Raw genomic sequence first — 19543 nt, 5'->3', positions numbered from 1 at the left:
TCAGATCCAGAAGAGATGGAGTACCATTGGTTGAGATCTGGGTCGGGAAGTTGACCAATTGAATCAGTCCCAATGAGTGACAGAATGCTTTTACTGAGGTGCCATAACAGGTGAGAGAGGTACCCACACCTAGCCAACTGGCATGATGACAATTGAAGTCGCCACATAAGAGTAAGAGAGAGTTTGGATGAGAAGATAGAAGATGGTCCATGTTTTCGGATAGTGAGGTGTAGATGGAGTCATCACTGTTAGGTGGACGGTACAGTACACATATAAACATGAGGTGGGAGTGGAGGGGAAGCCATAGCCAGAGGCATTCCTAGGGGTGTGGGGGAGTGAGAGCAGTGCATGGAGAGTGAGGAATAGAGTCTTTGATGAAGAGAGCAACACCTCCACCAGGACGAGGCTCAGGTCTGTCATACCGGAGGAGGGAGTAACCGGGGAGAGATGCTTGGGACTCAGACATGTCTTTGGAGAGGAAAGTTTCTGTTAGGCAGATTATGTCTGGTTTGTCAGTGGCAACCTGTATGGAAAGATCTGAAAGGTTCGAGCAAAGCCCCCAGATATTTGAGGTCCAAACTTTTAATGAAGAGGTAGGGGAGGAGGCTTTGGGTGCGGGGGGTGGGGGGGAGGGAGGGTAGGACGAGGGGGGGAGGTAAGGAGGGTTGTTGAAAGAGTGTGGGGGATTGCAGAATAGCCAGGGGAGGGGCCGAATGAGGAGGAGAAAAGGCTCTGTGGTGCTGGGGGAGAGGGGGGGGGGCAAGAGAGAAGGAAGAAGGCAGTTGAGGATTTGAGGAGGTGGAGTGAAGAGATGGAGGTGAGAGGGCAGTGGAGGGAGGCAGCTTGGTGGATGAGGGGGGGCAACATTGAGAAGGATGAGTGAGGAGGATGAAAGGTGGGAGAAAGGTGAGGGGAGAATTTTTGAGAGAGGTGAGAGGGAGGCTTGGAGGGAGAAGAGTGGGATGGTTGCTTTGAGAGTGAGAGTGAGGGGTGAGGAGGGTGAGTTGGCACTGAAGTTGGAAAAAAAGAATGGTTGATGGAAAGCGAACATTCATAGCAAACTGGGTTTTTTTTTTAAGTTTTAGGTCAGAGATGCGATTTAACACAATTCTTGATGGATGCAGTAAAGGCGAATTCAGAGAATGGAGAGAAGAAGCGCTGTTATAGTTGGATTTGTTCGGCAAGGAATGAAAGAAAGGTCGAAATGAGAGCAGTCTGTTAAAATAGCAGAAGAGTCGTGCATTGTGAAACAGTAAAGAGTACCACATGTGTGAGAGAAGAAGATGAAGCATTATAACATCGTTTTTGTTATTATTATTATTAATGTTTGAGAGAGTTTTCAACAGATTAGGTCATGGAAGTGTTGTGGAAAAAATTTAGGAAGAAGAAGAGAAGGAAGATAAGAGGAAGAAGAAGAATAAGCAGAATCGGGAGAAGGTTCATGTTTTGTTGTTGTGGTTGTTTTTTTTTGTTTTTTTTTCGATAAGAAATAGAGGGATTAGTTGGGAGAATGGGGGACGTTGGGAAAGTGGGGAGGTAATAAATTGAAGGTAATGGGAAGAATAGAAATTGAAGGTAATGCGGAGAAGAAAAAAAACGATCGAACACCGAGGGGAACCGGTAGGCCTCAAGCCTCGTCCAAGGCCTAGGCCCCAAACACCCGGGAAGAACGTCGACAAAAAACTCACAAAATAGCACGATTTTTGAAACAAAACCGAACTAGGAACACACAGTAACATGTAGGTGAGAAAATTAAACAGTTAAAACGGGACAAATAACGACCGGAAACTTAACTTTGAGAACGTCAGCAGAGAGCCCCTAACGAGACCTCTCGTCGCTCCAAACCCTCAACCGGAAGTCCCAAGTAGTTTCAACCCGAAGCAGTCAGTAGTTGTGAAGCAGTTTCAACCTGAAGCAGTCAGTAGTTGTGAAGCAGTTTCAACCTGAAGCAGTCAGTAGTTGTGTCATTGTAAGGGACTTGACATGACCACTCCACTGTCCATTTGCATCAAAGAGCAGCATGCAGTGGTACGATTTTTGTGGGCTGGAGGTGTACTGGGGCAGAAATCCATCGCAGACTTTCAGCACAATATGGGAACAGTGCTTTACTGCAGCGGAGGTGTGTATGATTGGATTATCACGTTCAAAAACGGTCACAAAAGTGTCACTGATGATGAATGATCTGGAAGCCTATTCATGTCCATCCATCCATCAGGACCATACTCTGTGCAGAGCGTTGGTGCTGCCTAAGCAGTCTCCTTGGCTATTCCTGGACGGGTCGTCACTCCGACACAGGATACCAGCAAGCAGGTACTCATTTTGCCGACCTCAGAAGGATGACAAGCAGAGTTAAACCCATCTGGTGTTAATTCAACAGTTGAGCAGGATTTGAACTCAGGACCCTAGGATCCCAAGCCCACCACCCTAACCATTAAGCCAACACCAGGCATATTCATGTTCACAACAGAAGAAAACATTGAACGAGTCCACGCCATAATTCTGGATAACTGACGGTAGACTTCTTGAAGTGGCACACCATTTAAACATCAGTCACAGTTCTACACATGAAATCATCAACAACTGACTTGGCATTCATAAAGTTTCTGCAAGATGGGTTCCAAAACAACTCACAGAAGAGTACAAGCGCAACCATGTGACAATCTGCCAAAGCCCTTTGAACCGCTTTCATCAAGAAGGGAATGATTTTTTGAGACTCATTGTCACTGGAAACGAGATGTGGATCCACCATAATGAGCCAGAGAGTAAACGCTCAAGTATGGAGTGGAAACATCTGACATCACCGATCAAAAAGAAGATCAAAAGTCAACCATCGGCCGGAAAAGTGATGTTCACATTTTTCTGGGACTCACAGGGCCCAATTTTGGAACACTATCAAGAGGGGGGGGGCACAACAGAAAACAGTGTCCGTTATTGTGAAATGCTCCAGGACCAGTTGAAACCGGCTATTCGACAGAAACGCCGAGGGCTACCTTCAAAACGTGTTGCATTGCTGCATGACAATGCCCGGTCCACACCCTGCCGCCCATATTGTGGAATCCCTCTGACAATTGAACTTTGAGGTGTTGAAGTATCCTCCGTACAGTCTTGACCCGGCCCCTTCGGACTTTCGCCTGTTTGGTCCACTCAAAGACGCTTTAAGAGACCGTCACTTTGCCAGTGACCAACAAGTGAAAGAAGCGGTGCATGTGTGGATCGTCACTCAGCCATAAACATTTTTTTTCCTGAGGGCATACAGAAACTTTTGAACTGATGGACTAAGTGTGTTGAAAAGGAGGGGGACTTTGTGGAGAAAATGATGCTCTTGTACATGCTCAATTGTAGTTACATTATTTAAATAAAAATATATTGCAAATATTTTTTGACTCATCCTCATTTTACATCATAACAAAGGCATCCATGACATCACAAAAAAATTTACACTTGTTCCCCATGGCGAGTACTTGACATGTGCCGAGTTTCCATTTTTCCATGGAGCGGTTTGGAGATTCAGAGGTCCGTTTGTCTTTTTTTCCAACATGACTGCCACACCACGTGACATATGACGTCATAATTATCAGGAAAACATTCTACATGAGTAGTCGCACCTATGGTGAAAATTTCATGTTAATCTGACGAGCAGTTACAGAGAAAAAGGAATAACAAAATGCAGACACGCACGTACACACGTACTTACACGCGTACAGGACCGATCGCTTAACCCCACTTTTTGCTGTAATAAAGTTTTTTCACCATTTTAATGATGTCATAAAGAGCACAGACAACAGGCATGATGAACGAATGTAACGGGATAAATAAGGTGGTGTAAAGGACGCTGCATCAACAACGGTAAACTTCTGAATTTTTTATTTCTGCAACCTTTAAAATCTTCATTTTATTTCAATTTAATAATATGCATGAAGACAGTGGAACACAAACCGCCTTATTGATGCATTCAAAAACCTTTCGTTTAGCAGTATTCGGACAAAATTTTACGGCATTTTAAATCATCTCGACCAATCAGATTTGCTGCACGCAGACCCCCGCCCATATGCCCTTTTCTTCTCAGGACTGCATGGGGTAAGGTGTTCTATGAACTCACTGGTTTATTTACATTTTTGAGCTGAGAAAAGGCATTATGGCCGGAAGGCTGGAAAATTTGTCGGAAGGTGGAATTGCTTCGTGTATGTACTTCATCTAGTGCATGTAATTGGGTCGTCGAAATAGGTGACCCTTATTGTTGGGTCGCCGAAATAGGTGACCCTTATTGTTAGTAATTCTGTCTGTTTGTTTGGATGTTTGTTCGTTTGTCATCAGCATAATTGGTAGTTAACGTGGGCGGATTTTGACCAGACTTGAGTGGTTGGTACATCTTATGACCTTGTGCTTTGGAAATTGTGATGGTTGCTTGGGACGCTTTGGTTCCCGAGCAACAACCGAAAAACCTTAAAAATCGGTACCGTTCATGCGAAATCAATTCCGAAAGCCAATATCCCACGTAGGGTTATGAAATTTGGCACGAATGATCTACAGGTGATGCTGTATCAAATATATTCCGGTTTTTGTGATATATGGAATACTTTACCCGCAGTGCCCCCTACAATTAGGGTATTCGCGAAAATTGGCGAAAATTGAAGGCCCCCGAGCGACCAGGTGAGTGCATCGATACGAATGAAACTTTGCAGGTTCATGATACTCAATGAGTACTACAACTTTGCCTCAGGACATATTGACCGATTTCGCTTAGGTCAGGGGTCAAAGGTCAATTAGTGCAAAAATTGATAATATGCGAGAGCTGGAGGTGCCTTCGCACCAAATGCTACTCCTCCGAGGGTTATGTTCGGATGGCCATGAAAATTCACACTACATTGTCTGGAATACATTGTGCACAAAGGATCGAGCCGGATTTTCGATTTAGATCTTTGTTCACCCACTGCACCCCCTCGAACTTTGGGGATTTCCGATTTCAAACCGCATTTTCAGTACTTTTCATTCAAATGGATACCGAGTAGTTATCAGTAGATGGAACTGGATGAGATTTGATATGCATAATCTTAAGGTGATTCCCTATCCGCTATATGACATCCATTTTGCTCTTAATCTTATAGTTTCCATGCTCGGCGACCCATCGCCACCTACTGGCTTGTTCATTACTTTTCCTGGCACGTTTTCACCGTAATGCCTCAATCTCTACTTCTTTAACGTTCCCAGTTATTCCCACATTCTTGTGGGATTGGCCGGAGAAAATTTGTGGCCAAAGTCTTTCATAAACTGGATGCCCAGCCTAACGTTTGACTGACTGAAGATGGTAAGAATTTGTCATTTGTTCAGGGACAAGGTGATGCTAATAACTCGCAATGGCTAGTGCTGGCTGAAGGGTTCCTCCGGATGAATATCTGATGAATCGCGCACACATTGATGAATGTGAAGCACCAGGATGACAGTTTATAGCTGAGTCGAGATTGGAACCTGAGGAGAGACAGCTCAAGGTATGGGAGCACATACCTGTATGCCCTCGGCTATCCTTCTCAGCCTATTCATTCACTCCATGATGTATTCAATTTCCTGAAGCCTTGTTCCACGAATATTGGAAGAAAAAAAATTGCTTTTCCGGGACAGGGTTAAGGGCTATTTAATTATTACCGATGCAAAATGTGGAATTTTGGACACTACGCTCCCTCTCACTCCGTTCACCACCACTCCATCCACTACTTGGATACCATATGATTACACCCATCCTTCCCCTCCTCCATTCTTCCCCCATCTCTCTTATTATCTTTCCTTTTCATTCGCTCACTTTGCATATCTTGTTTTCCATTTTGACCCCCTGCCCATGATAATGGCATTTCATTATGCCTCAAAGAATATGACAGAAGAATGATGGGCCAATGCCCTCCAGTCTCTTTCATTTCCTTTTATGTTATTACCTAGACTAGAGCAGGTATATGATGTTGGGTTAATGTGACACAATTGGACGGTGTGATTTGTGGATGGGAGGGCAAGAAGAATATCTTCGGAGGAAGTCGCGCACTCGCTTTTGAGTTGTATGCAGTATAATCTGGGTTTCATTGTCGACTTGACTATAAAATGTCATCCTTGTGTTTCACAGGTAGAATGTTGCATCAATCGATGTGCCGTCCCTCCGATTGAAGTGAAATACCAAGGCGGCAGTTTATAGCTGATGCCAGATTCAAACTCAGGCTGGAGAACTCAAAAAGTGAGTGCACATACCTCGAAGCTATCTTATCAACCCATGCCTGTTTGCACAACTGCATGCAATTATAATACTCTGTGTTGTAACGAATTTTCCACCCAGCACAATGACAACAATTTTGCAATCGGATCCTATTTCCTCGGTAATCGAACTTAGCAATGGCAGGTGGACAGGAAAAGACGGGTTAAACACACAAACCTGCAGGTGGAGTATGAGGCCGCCATTGTTTTTGTCATGCCTGACCGCACAAAAGGTAATGCTTGCAACACCTGGGAGAAATGCTGTTTGAACATTCCATTGTATGATGAGCAAATAAAAAAATAATGAGTCTTTTTTTTTTTTCATTGTTGGCCTTAAAAAACTTGAGGGAGGTATTTATTCTTGTCATTATAATTATTTTAGTATAATTAATATTATTATTATTTTTCCAAAAACAGTGCACAATCTGCACATCTTGTTTTGGGGTTTTTTTCTGTGTGAGGGCAAAATTATGGAAAACCTTGCTGTTCAAGTATGAAAATGAGGTTCGAGGAATACCAAACACCATCATCAAAGATATTCATCAAACAACAAACAAACATGTTTCCTCATCAAACAAAGAGGATATTCACTGAAAAAAGACATCCTTTCTGAGTGCACACTGAAATTAGTCACTACAGAAACATATGGGCACTGAAAGTTATTTACAATTCAATATTATTTTCAGAAATTCGCTTTTTTACGCAGAAGTCTAAGTTCATGGGGGATCTAAACAAGAAAGTCAAAGGGGAATGTGCAGACGAAAGAAATGCATGGACACCTCGTAGATGTGTATGGTTGAGCAGCAGGAAAGTGAGTGAGTGGCAGGGAGGGAGATCAGAGAGACTACTTCGTATCAGATATTGGTGAGAAGTAAACTCTGTGTAGGATTCGGGCCTACTTCCCAGAGAGATTCTATTTGACCACCTCCAGGGAAGCAAGATGGGAAGTGATGGTGGAAATCAAAAAAACGTTGATCGAAGTATGCTAGCCGCCATGCGAAGTAAGTGGAAGCTGAGTTTTTGGGCGTTCACCCCAGGTCAGAGAAAAAGAGGGAAATTAAACAAAAAATTTTAAAACTCCCACACTCTCTTCAATGACATTCTTCCCTCCAGGCCTTCAAAACAGCTGATCACCACCACCTCTTATCTTCCCCCATCCAAAACCTTGATCTTTTCTACCCCCATTAATCCACCCCAAACCCACCTCCTTCAAATTCCCTGATTTCCTTCCTGAAAGTCCCTGTAATGTCCATCTTGTTTCCCCCATTGTTCCCCACCCCATATCCCTCTCCCTTCCACATATCTCCTAATGTCTCTGTTCCCCACTGTTTCGTCCTTCCCTCTCCCACCCCTCTTTTCTCATGCCCCCCTTTCTGTGCGTTATGTGTTAGCTCTCATCCGAGCCTTGGCAATGTGTACAAAAAAAAAATATGGGGTAGGTTAAGGGTTGATATAGTTTCAGAGTGAGTTGGAATTTCATGAAATCAGAGCTCAGGGATTAATGTTCACATGAGGTGGAAATGACTCATTCTGACACCTCAAGAAAGAGAGGCTCATGGTTCAGGAGTTAAAAGTCAGGGGGATTGTGAGAGAAGGGAAATAAATAGAAAGTGAAAAAATAATGGGAAGAAAGACGATAAATGTACCAAAACAACGAAAACGAGAAGGGCACTCGGTAGAGCGCACACCTCCGCCACACAATGCCTGATCCACGAGAACATATCGGGCCCAATACATTTTTGAAATATCGTGTTATACAGTACTATATCGTTTTTGGCCCAATCTCTCAATGAAGAAGAATCACTTTTAAAAATAAATAATTCTCGCATCCAGATCCGGATTCAGATATTCACCAAAAATGGAATCAATTCGTCCTTGCGAGACATCCAACCTGTCCACCAAGTTTCGTCCGAATCCGTCCACAACTTTTTGAGCTATGCTGTATATCATTTTTGGCCCGATCTCACAATGGTGAAAAATCGCTGAAAAAAATTCTAGTAGTCGGATCCGGATCCGGATCTTCACCAAAATCTAATGAGTTCACCCTTGTCACACACCCAACCTGCCCACAAAATTTCATCTGGATCCGTACCCAACATTTTGAGATATCCTGAACACAAACAAACAGACAAACAAACAGAGAAACAAACGGACAGAAAGGAGTGAAGCATAACCTTCTTCACCTTCGGTGGTGGAGGAAAAAAGGAAAAGGAAAAAAAGGAGAGAACAAAGGCTGGGGGAGGGTGGACAACAAAAGGTGGGGGAGAGGAGAGATAAAGGGACAAGGTAATAGTAGAGGAAAAGGAGAACAGGATAGAAGATGAAAATGAGAAGTGGGGCAGATTAATTGAAATAAAATAAAATAGCAAAAACAGCAGCAAAAATATTGAAGAGTTTAAAAATACAGGTGTAGGTGAATGAAAAGTGTTCTTTAATCCAGGGAGACACGGTCAGGTCAAGCAAGGGTCAAAAAGTCAAGGGTCAAGTCAGGTCAAAAAAATACAGGTGTAGGTGAATGAAAAGTATTCTTTAATCCAGGAGACACGGTCAGGTCAAGCAAGGTCAGGCCAGAGCAGCACGTCGCTGCGTCCACTTTCCACTGGTACTCCAGGGGCCTCCGTCTGGCCGTCCCCCAGGCAGACGCCTGGCCCATCCCCATCTCCCCGAGATTCCGATTAACCTGCTGCAACCATGAGGCACGTGGTCAGTCCATTGGCCTCCTCCACTCATGAGGCTCCCTCACTGAGAGAATCCGGTGGGCAGGATCAGCGTCAGGAAAACGAGCCACATGTCCATACAGCCGCAGCTGACGCTCACGGACTATGCAGGTAACAAATGTCATTTGAGTTTCTCTCAGCAACCGCTCATTGGACACAAAGTCCGAAAAGTGATAGCCAAGGATTCTCCGAAGAGACCTGGTACCAAAGGGATTAAGTTTCTGTCTCAGATCCCTGGTCAGAGTCCAAGTCTCACATCTGCAGAGCAATTTTAGCAGCACCAAAGACCTGAAGACTCAGAATTTTTTCCTCTTGCAGAGGTATCGACAGGGCCACACCCGATGATCCAGTGATCCATGACTCCCCAGGCCCGATCCAGACATTTATTGACCTCTGGCTCATAGCCAGTGGAGATATGAATATTACTTCCAAGAAAGTGAATTTCTCCATGACCTCAACATCCTCACCACAAACAGGTACAGACAACAAAGCAGCATCCAACATGTCACTGAATGCCTAGATCTTAGTTTTGACGAAGGCAACACGTAATCCCAGCGGCTCCGACTCCTCATTCAGCGCCCCGAGGGCCCCCAAAAGGATCTCCAGAGTGTCCATAAAGATCACTGCATCATCTGCAAAATCAAGATCAGAGATCTTGACATTCCCAAACGATGCATCGCATCTTGATCTCTCCGACATCCTCCCCAGAATCCAGACCACACAAGTGCTGAAAAGTGTAGGAGCCAGTACACACCCCTGATGAACTCCAGTAACAACTGGAAATAAGTCAGAGATGGTACCACCACATCTCACAGCACTCTCAGTACCAGAGTATAGTTCAGACATCAGATCGATCCGTTTTGGTGACACCCCACGAAGACCAAGAATCCTCCAGAGGACATCCCGATTCACTGAATCAAATGCTTTGCAGAGATCAACATTGGCTGCAAGCAGCACCTGCTGAAACTTTTGTCTGCGTTCGGTGAGGACCAGAAGAGCAAGGATATGGTCAATCATTGTCCTCTTTGGCATGAAGCCTGTCTGCCCTGGACGCTGGTGCTCAAGCAGATGGTGGCGAAGCGTATCAAGTATTATCCGAGCAAAGACCTTGCCCAGCACTGAGAGCAGCCTCACCCCTCGGTAGTTGTTGCAGTCCTGATGATCACCGTTCCCTTTCCAGAGAGGGACAACAAGGCCCCTCCTCCAGTCAGTTGGGATGATGCCTGTGTTCCAGACAGAGCACAGAACTGCATGCAACGACATGAGTACAGCATTTCCACCAGCCTTGAGAAGTTCAGCATGGATACCACAGATTCCAGGAGCATTACCTCATTTCAACTGGTTCACCGCAGCCTGTGCTTCCACAAAAGAAGGTGGATCACAGTTGATTGGAGGGTCTGCAATCGGGCCAATAACACCCCTCACATCCAACTCAGCAGCTGGTGGATCAGCCTGGTACAGCTGCTCAAAGTAGCCAACCCAGTGGGCCTTCACTTCGGACTCCTCTCTCAAGAGCCCACCACTCTCCGCTCTAACTGCAGTACACTGAAGGATGGGCTTGGAGGAACGCAATGCGTGAATTTCCCTTTAGGCAGGACGAGAATCACTTGACCCCAGATGATGCTCTACCCCATCACAGATTCTTCACACACAGGACTCCTTGTCCACCCTCAGCACATGTCCAGTTTTACACCTCAACGCCCTGAAAAACTCAGCTCTGCCATTCAGCCTGGCCCTGTGTCTCTGGTCAATGGTATCCAGTGTCCCTTGAGAGACAAAATTCTTCTTCACCAAACGGTGAGTTCCAAGACATCCACCGGCAACATCAAGGATGGTGCTCTTGAAGACACTCCACAACTCTTCAGGAATCCCTAAAGCACCCAGACCCCCCAAATCATCACTCAGCCTGTTCGCAAACTCCTCAGCTAACCTCTCATCCTTGAGCTTGCTAACCTCCAGCCTCGGCTGGGATGTGCTATTCTTCCGGATTTAAGCTACATCTTCAGAGTTGCTACTACAAGCCTGTGGTCAGTCATGGGGAGCTGAGCACTCCAGTAGACCCTGCAGTTCTGGATCACACTCCAGCGACCATTGAGCACATAGTCAATCTCCTTTTCCAGACCACCAGTGATGGAATTCCAAGTCCAGGGATGAGCCTTTGGGCACTGTAACCATGAACCAGCCACCCCATGTCCATGACTTCTTGCAAAGTCAAGGAACTTAGTGCTATTCAGGTTCACAGTTCCAGACCCATGGGGACCAACACACGTCTCATAACCGTCCCTATCAGTTCCAGTCGATGCATTGAAATCCCCCAAGACTAGAAGTGCATCTCGCCTGGGGTACCGATCAACCACAGACTCGAGCGTGGCATAGAATGCGTCCTTCACGGCCAGATCACTCGCCTCAGTCGGAGCATATACAGAGACCAGGGAAACGACACCCAAGGAGTGAGGAATCCTTTTTCTCACCATATGCTCGTTGACCGGTGTTGCCTCACTTATCATTGGAGTCATTGGACACAGCTACAGCAACTCCTTGGCAGACAGTTGGGCACAACTATGGATGGCCATTGACTCACAAGGAGCTCCTCCTCTCTTTGACAGGTTTTGTTCTTCATCCTGCTGGGTGTCCATGTCATACACCCTCCTCACCAAGAAACCTGGTGGGGGAGACGGTTTAGTTGCCGACAACCCGACCGTGAAACAGGTAAGTACAGGTTTACATGATACCTGCAGCAAGTCACAGATTGAATCTGGCCTGACATGACAACGTTCAGTTGAGACACGGGTTCAGTTGTTAAAAGTGGACAATGTCTACTTAGAAACATGAACATTTAATTTGTGCATGTCCCCATCAGTTATTTATCTTATTACTTACATGCATTGAACACATTTGTAGGCTGCATTTTCAATTCACAGAATTATTTGGTCTTTTTGGAAATGTTGAAATCATTGATGAGGCAGATGGAAGGGTCACTGCAATTTGGTAGTTCCCTAAAATGAGGTGAGGGACCAACACACCTGTTCTGAGCTCGGGATTTTGGCACAATCACAGAGGTCCAATTGAATTACCTAGGAAAATACATGGTTGACCAGTCAAACCAAAATAACTTCTCACTCTACGTAATAAATCTAAAATACATGTAATGGCTTGAAGAATGAACACTCACAATTGTGATCACTAATTTACTTCAAGTACAAGCATGCGCAGATTATAATTAATCACTTCAATCCAAAGTAATAAATAATCATAAAGTTAACTTTGTGTGTCGTGTAAGTCTTTGCGCAGAAACGTATTATATGGACATTATAACACCAAAGACATGTGGACAGCACAACAACTATTAACCATTAGGTGCTACTTTCTGTGATAAACTTTCGTCACAACAATCAATTTATGAATGAGTGCCAGTTAGCCAGGAAGAAGCAAAGGAGGGGAAAAAAAACAGCTCGCTTCCAACAGGGAAATGTGACAAAGTGCTCATTACTGGCAACATGTAGCTACCACCTGCTGAAGGCACAAATTCGCTCATAAAAGATCAGCAACCTGACAGGTAAGCCTTGCACAGAGCACAAACTGTTTTCAGCTCCATGCACTCATCCTCATCTTCATTTCTCAGGTTTAGTCAGGCTTGAATGCATGCCGTCTCCGTCTCCGTCGCCGTCGCCGTCTCCGTCTCCGTCTCCGTCTCCGTCTCCGTCTCCGTCTCCGTCTCCGTCTCCGTCTCAGTCTCAGTCTCAGTCTCCGTCTCCGTCTCCGTCTCCGTCTCAGTCTCAGTCTCAGTCGCCGTCGCCGTCGCCGTCTCAGTCTCAGTCTCAGTCTCAGTCTCAGTCTCAGTCGCCGTCGCCGTCGCCGTCGCCATCTCAGTCTCAGTCTCAGGCTCTATCTCTATTTGTATCTCTATCTCTATCGCTGTCCCACAATGCATAGGTGTGAATAGCAAACTTGCTCCCTTGAGGCAGCTCTTCCAGCATCAACCAATCAGACGGTCAAACCTGGCCTCAAAAGGGTATGGTGCTTTTGTTATTGTTTTCCAAAAAACTTCTACACCACTAAGTAATCCCCTTCCCCAAACTGTATTGTAATTATGACATTGGAATATCTAAGCAAGGGCAGAGATGACAAAGCATCATGCTTTCAATGGCCAGAAGCCTGTTTCCTTCATAGCTTCACAGCAGCACAGCTGCCTCAAAATAATGAATGGTGATTTTAGTTCCTCATCTTGAGGCCCTTCGATTAAAAGCACAGTGAATACAGATAAAACACAACAACGGGGTGAGGCTCATCCAGTAAATACACGAAGCAAGTTGTATGGAATACAAGCAGGAGTACCTCTGTTGCCCAGTACCTAAAACACTTCCCTGCACCAATGAAGGAATGGAGTTGGAGATCACTTAATATTAACTTTCACTTAGCGACAAAAGCTTAGGGACTATAGACAATTAAAACAAAATCAAACCTTTATCTTGTCGAAAACACTCCCAGTCATTCATTTTGCTAACCTCAGAAGAATGACAAGCTGGATCAACCCACTTGGTCTTATTTCAACAGCACAACAGGTGCTCAATCTCAAGACCTTAAGATCTTGTAAGCCAGCCACCTTAACCGTTGAGCCGACACCAGGCTTATGTGGGAGCAGTAACAAGTGGCTAAGTATGAACAAATTTAAATCGCTACTTGTCAGAGAAATGCATTTCTGGTTCCAATAAAATGAAACTTCTGGTACCCAAGATAAACTATTACTACTGAACCGCTATTGTGAGAGTATGATGCTAAAGGGTTGAAATACACTGCTTCCCGACAATTCATAGTTAGAAGAGAATCTCATATTTAGAAGACGAGAAATCACTGCCAGCGGGGGTCATGTGTATGTGGATATATATACAATTTATATTTAACGTCCTTTTCGCCTTAAGTATATATTGTTACGGCTGTGGAAATTCGCAGAACACCATATAGGTCCTGAGATCAGTTATGCCGGTAAGTCTGTGTTCAGATAGATTTCCCCACCGTTGTCTCATGGGATATTATTCGTGTGATCAGGGCTGCGATCTTTAAGTTAGCCGTTTTTCTTTTGCTATCGTTATTTTGGACCAACCACTTCACAACCACCACCTCCACCACCAGCATCGCTCTCATCAACCACTTCACAACAACCACCTTAACCACAAGCACCCAACCACACCACCTTCACGACCACCACGCAACGCCAACCACGATCACCTCAACCACCAACCACGATCACCTCAACCACCAACCACAACAACCACGCCTTCTCAACCACCACCGCGTTTTCTACCTCGGCACATGGTTGCCAGAGGCCTGACCTTCGTCGAGGGAAAGGAGGAGGCCCCCGTTCCCCCCTCCCCCAAACGAATGGTGTCTCTGTGGTGGATTTCACCCTGCGAGGCACAAAGAGAAGAACCAAGACAACTACCGCGGCGGCGTGCATCCCTAATTTGGCAGGAAAACGCTTCCTTCTGGAAGTTTCCCACGTGTTCTGGAAGGAAGGGCAGGAGTTGAAAAGGGGTGAGCTTGAATATAAAGTGGAAGAACGCGAGCACTGAGAATAAGAGTGGGAGAGTCGTCAACGTTGTGACAAGAAAAGAGTGGTCCGAGTCATCGAGTCGTCGGAGTGGTTGTGGCCATTCGTGGCTGGGTCGTGGTTGTGGGGGCTGGGTCGTGGTTGTGGGGGCTGGGTCGTGGTTGTGGGGGCTGGCTCTCGCAGTCTCGCGCGGAGCTTGGAGTCCGTGAGTCTCGGGGGAGGCGTGCCGAGGAGAGGAGAGAGCAAGAGGGAGTTCGGTCGTCGCTCTGGGTCGGATCGTGGAGGACACGGGCTCGTGAAGCTCACCACCCGGTCCCGTTTTCCTTTCATTTTCTTCTGGGTGTTTGTGTGTGTGCGTTTGTGGCGCCGTCTCTAAGTAAAACTGCATAAGTGCTTGTGAATAATAATTATAGTAATCGGCTGTAGGCTTTTGTTTGCTCTTGCTCTCCTTCTCCCCCTCCCCCACTGCATCATCCCCATCATTTGCATTGTTTATACGTGCTTACGTATGCTTTGTAATAAATGTGCTTGTTCAAATGTATCCCGTTCGTTGCGTCTTTTCCTTAATTGAGCTGCCATCTTGCTCTCGGAACATAGTTGGTTTTAAATAGCCAGTAAAGTGATCGGGTCCAACGGGACTGCGCGATAATACCCCGCTCGTTTATCCCAAAAGGAAGCGAGCTGCTTAAGCGGCTCGTTTCCAAGCGGTCCCGTTGAGGTACAATCTCTCGGTAATCTACCCGCGTGATTAATTAGGTATATCGACAATTCGGCGATTGACCCTGTAGCGCAGGTAGAGTACGGACAAGGTTGTGGTGCGCTTAAAAACACACCCGTGGCTGGTTTTCGGCGTTGATCCGGAAAGCCGTGACTGGATTGTCCGTCCGGTGGACGTACGGCCGCGATTCGGCTAAACGCGGTCGTTTGCACGCCGGTGGGCGAGAACCACAACAATATTTTCACACTCGCTTAGCTGATGATGCTTTAGACTCGATCATATTATTTTCCTTATTCTTATAACTATTATTATTATTATTATTATTATTATAACGACTAGGATTTTTACCCATCACTTTGTTGACAGATTTAATCAAAAGACGTGTCGTTATTCACAAACATTCTGCTCTATTCACTCTATCATTTGCCTGAAGTCATCGTCCATCTGCTTGGAAGTCAGCTAACATCACCTTCATCAACCATCCTTGATGCTTTGGTTTGAACCTCTGCTTAAAATGAGTGACATGAAACATTTTGAAAATTTTGAATGGCGAGGGTCTGCAATCCCTGATTGCTCTTTTTCCTGTTCTCATTGTGGAGGTTTTCGGAGGCCTCAGGGTGAGGATTCCTGAATTATTCGATACACTGCAGCTCGAGGAGGATAGAAAAGAGAGGCTGATGACCGCAAAGGAACAAGTTTGTTGAAAACGAGCTGGATATGGGATCATACATTCAGTTGGGGGAACGTTGCCATCTGGGGGGGCTAGTCTACATTGGACAAAGATTTAATCATGCTTTGCTAAAATGTGTGAGGAAGGAAGCAACATTCTTCCTGAACTTTGTTTTCTTACATTATTTTCTCGATCCTTGCTGACGTCTGCCCATGGGAGATCTCCATATGAAGCTCCCCGGAGTATGCACAAATTCCTTAGACGACCCCAGTGACTGAGATCGCTGGAAATGAAACCGCATCTCTGGATGATGTGTATATAGATGGTAGGTTCATTTTCGTGGTGATTGGAAAATATGTTGTGAGAACAAGACAGTAGCAGTGATTAGATGGGGCAGACTGTTTCATTGCATGACCTTTTGTGAATAATTTCTAAATTGCAGATATAACAACAGGTTGATAAGAACTACTTATACAACAATAATTTTTGTTATTTTAAATAATATATTCAGCCTCCATGTAGTTTCACACTGTAATGTTTCCCTCATAATAATTTTCAACAGCCTTCGCCATTTGTTAAACCTCACTGAGGACTTTGAAGAGAGGCACGACTGATCTGGATTTGTTTTGCTCAATGGGATTACAAAATCATCCAAGTAAAATTTCTTTTTCCCTTTGACCCATTGTTTGCATCATGCCAAACCCAAATCCTTCAGAATGCCCGGACATCTGGATTCACTGCAATATGAAAAAGAAGAGGAGATGGTGGTAGTGACTTGGTTTCGTGTTTTATTCATCGTTTTTAGATGTTTACTGGATTGTCTCCTGTTTGAAAAAGTGAATCAATAGTTCGGATAAGGTTTCTACCAACATAAAGAGCAACTGCTAAAAGAGGAAGAAGCGGCGCAAGCTTGCTTGAAAGATGACATGCTTCAGTTGTAAAACAAATGATTGGACCTGTTAATGGAAAGATGTTTGTGCTTTAATGAGAATAAAAATATACAACATCAGGCATCATGTTAGAATCGTCTTTTATCATCGTTTCTTTCCATCGGCTATTGTGGCGATCATCGACCCCAAAACTGTATGCATGCATAATTGGTTGGCAGCTGTGTGCATTTCAATTATTAATAAGCTTTGAGATATTGTCCATCAGAACAGTCTCCAGTGCCAAATATCAGGGGATTTATTAATTTAAATACGTGGTGGTTTCAGCATGAGTAGTATGGTTTGAAGGGAAATTTACTTTCGCTGGAGGACAATCCTCTGGTTCAAAAAGCATAGAAACTTAATTTAAAAGGAACAAGTTTATTAAATAATGGAGATGGGGTCACAGGAATGGAACGTCAATAAAAAAATGACAAAGAAACCTGATGAGCATGCATGAACTAGACGGTAATGGCTTCCAATGTCTATCCTTAAGATTATTCTGAATGCAGGCAGACTCTGTCAGGAACACAGGATGAACAAGACAGTGCTTGTGGTGTGTGTGTGTGTGTGTGTGTGTTTGTGTGTGTGAGTGAGAGAGATAGCACCCGTCCCAGAATAAGTAAGACTGCAGAAGGTAGTCGGAATAACTTCTGCTCTGTGTCTGTTTTTGTAAGATTTCTGTCTTTTGCCGCACACCACAAGTTCCTAGTTTTCGATATATATACACAAGCAATGCCCCGTAACAATTTTGGCAGAAGTACCGAACTGATGCATCAGATACAGACAGACAGACACCGAGTTGCATATTTTAGATTGATTTCAGTGAAGATATATTCTTCTGTATCCCACGTTTGTAAGTGCAAATATCGTCTATCATTTTTGTTAATGAACCCTGCAAAGTCAAAAGGTGCCAGTTTACAAAGGCTATTATATAAAATGCACACCAGAAACATGTTGATTTTGACGTACAATACTCTTTACGTAGCGTTTGTCCTGCCAAAGCAGTTTCTTGGCAAGGGTTACATTGGGTGGTTTGGCATTGCCTTCTCAGCGTTGTTCGCCCCGTGCCCTATCCTTTTAATGAAATGCTAAACGCTAAGCAAGAAAGCAGTGCGCACCAATTTTTTCAAATAAAAGATTTGGTAGGACTCAGCCAGAGTTTGAACAACCACCCTCCCAGACTCAGGACAGACACTCAAACCAATGCCACTGAGTCTGGTTACTAGAAGTATGGTGGAAGTCACAGGAATGGAACTCAGAATTTGGTAATAAATGTACACAGAACTGAGAACTCAGAATTTGGTAATAAATGTACACAGAACTGAGAACTCAGAATTTGGCAAGAAATGTACTCAGAACTCAGAATTTGCTTGGCTTGGTGATACTGGCAGGATGGCCCAATATTAGGCCATTGCCTCATGCACTGTTCCTCGTTTCATTTCATCATTTTTTCGCTGACACAATTTTTATTTATTTGTTTGTTTCAGGCAGACCAAAGGAGCACATTTTGGGACATCTGGTCCAACAGCGTTGATCCGAATTCAAGCGGTGAGCACCTGGCAGGCCTCAAGCGAGCAGGTCCAATGTAGAACATTAACGTGGCAGATGGCAGCATACATTAAAAAAAAAGTGCTTCTCTGGCATATTTAACATGGACAACAGAATAAATTATTTTTGCCTTTTTAAAAATGAATGAGTCCGATTCATAAGGATTTTGCCATTCATTGTTTACTCGGTACAATCCTTTCTGTGTAAAAATGATTCATTCACAATGAGGTTTGTGGAGCATCTTTGGGTAAGCATCCAAAACGAAACCCTTTATAACGGATTGATTCAACAGAACGTTCATTTCGGTATGACAACCTTGGTGGGAAATGAGGAGCTGACGTTTCAGCGTGAACCCTTCACCAGAGCAAAAGAGACGAAGGCTAAATGTCTGAAACGTCAGCCTCTCCTTACTTCCCACGACGGTTATAGCATACCTTGATGAAGGTCCTGTTCATTCAATCCATTGTTCTACCTGTCTGGGGACACAGATGAACACCGGACTTTGATAACTCGCAAGACCAGTTTAAGATCAACACGTCGACAGAGATCAAAAACTACCAAGACTAGGTCTACATGTTACAAACACTTTAAAAGCTCATTCCTCACCTTACTTGATGCGCTCACCTATTTTTGTGTGTCATGGGCTTTATATGGAACATAGCTTGTATTAATGTATATCCATCTTACACAGGGCAATGGCATGAGACAAGTGGACTTTGTTGTCTTGGAGAGATTACAAGTGACACAAGAAAGAGCAATCAGAGATTGCAGACCTTCGGATCACCATAACCAGGATTTGTTTTGTGTGCTGGTGTTTGTACGGTGTGTGGACAATGTATTTACGACGTAGACTTCTGTTTATATAGCAGACCAACAGACTTTTTTGGTTATATTGTATAGATTCACGTTCAGTCATATGCATTTTGAAGATGTACGTATTTTACTGGCATACACGTATTTTTATATTATAGATATATACTCACATTCTTAATACACATACTTTATAGATGTGCTCACAATGTAATAGTACATACTTTATAGATGTGCTCACAATGTAATAGTACATACTTTATAGATGTGCTCACAATGTAATAGTATATACTTAAGAGATGTGCTCACATTAATACACATACTTTATAGATGTGCTCACAATGTAATAGTATATACTTAAGAGATGTGCTC

At 44.3% G+C, this 19543-nt stretch overlaps 1 long non-coding RNA gene across 2 annotated transcripts in view; it reads left to right on the top strand.

The window, feature by feature from the left end:
• Nucleotides 1-19264, top strand: part of LOC147032193 (uncharacterized) — a 65184-nt gene extending 45920 nt beyond the window's left edge. The window contains exons 2-4 of one of the 2 annotated variants that reach the window (XR_015051982.1): nucleotides 6107-6214; nucleotides 18301-18361; nucleotides 19053-19264. This is a non-coding gene — a long non-coding RNA (uncharacterized LOC147032193). Of the gene's footprint in view, nucleotides 1-6106; nucleotides 6215-6313; nucleotides 6454-18300; nucleotides 18362-19052 lie in introns of those variants that run through there. The other variant, XR_015051983.1, reaches the window with a different exon arrangement.
• Nucleotides 19265-19543: the final 279 nt, after the last annotated feature.

The sequence above is a fragment of the Eptatretus burgeri genome, chromosome 2 (genome assembly GCF_056783735.1).
Source record: "Eptatretus burgeri isolate ZD-2024b chromosome 2, Ebu_testis_v1, whole genome shotgun sequence".
Lineage (NCBI taxonomy): Eukaryota > Metazoa > Chordata > Myxini > Myxiniformes > Myxinidae > Eptatretus > Eptatretus burgeri.
This window is presented reverse-complemented; position numbering and strand designations above follow the sequence as displayed.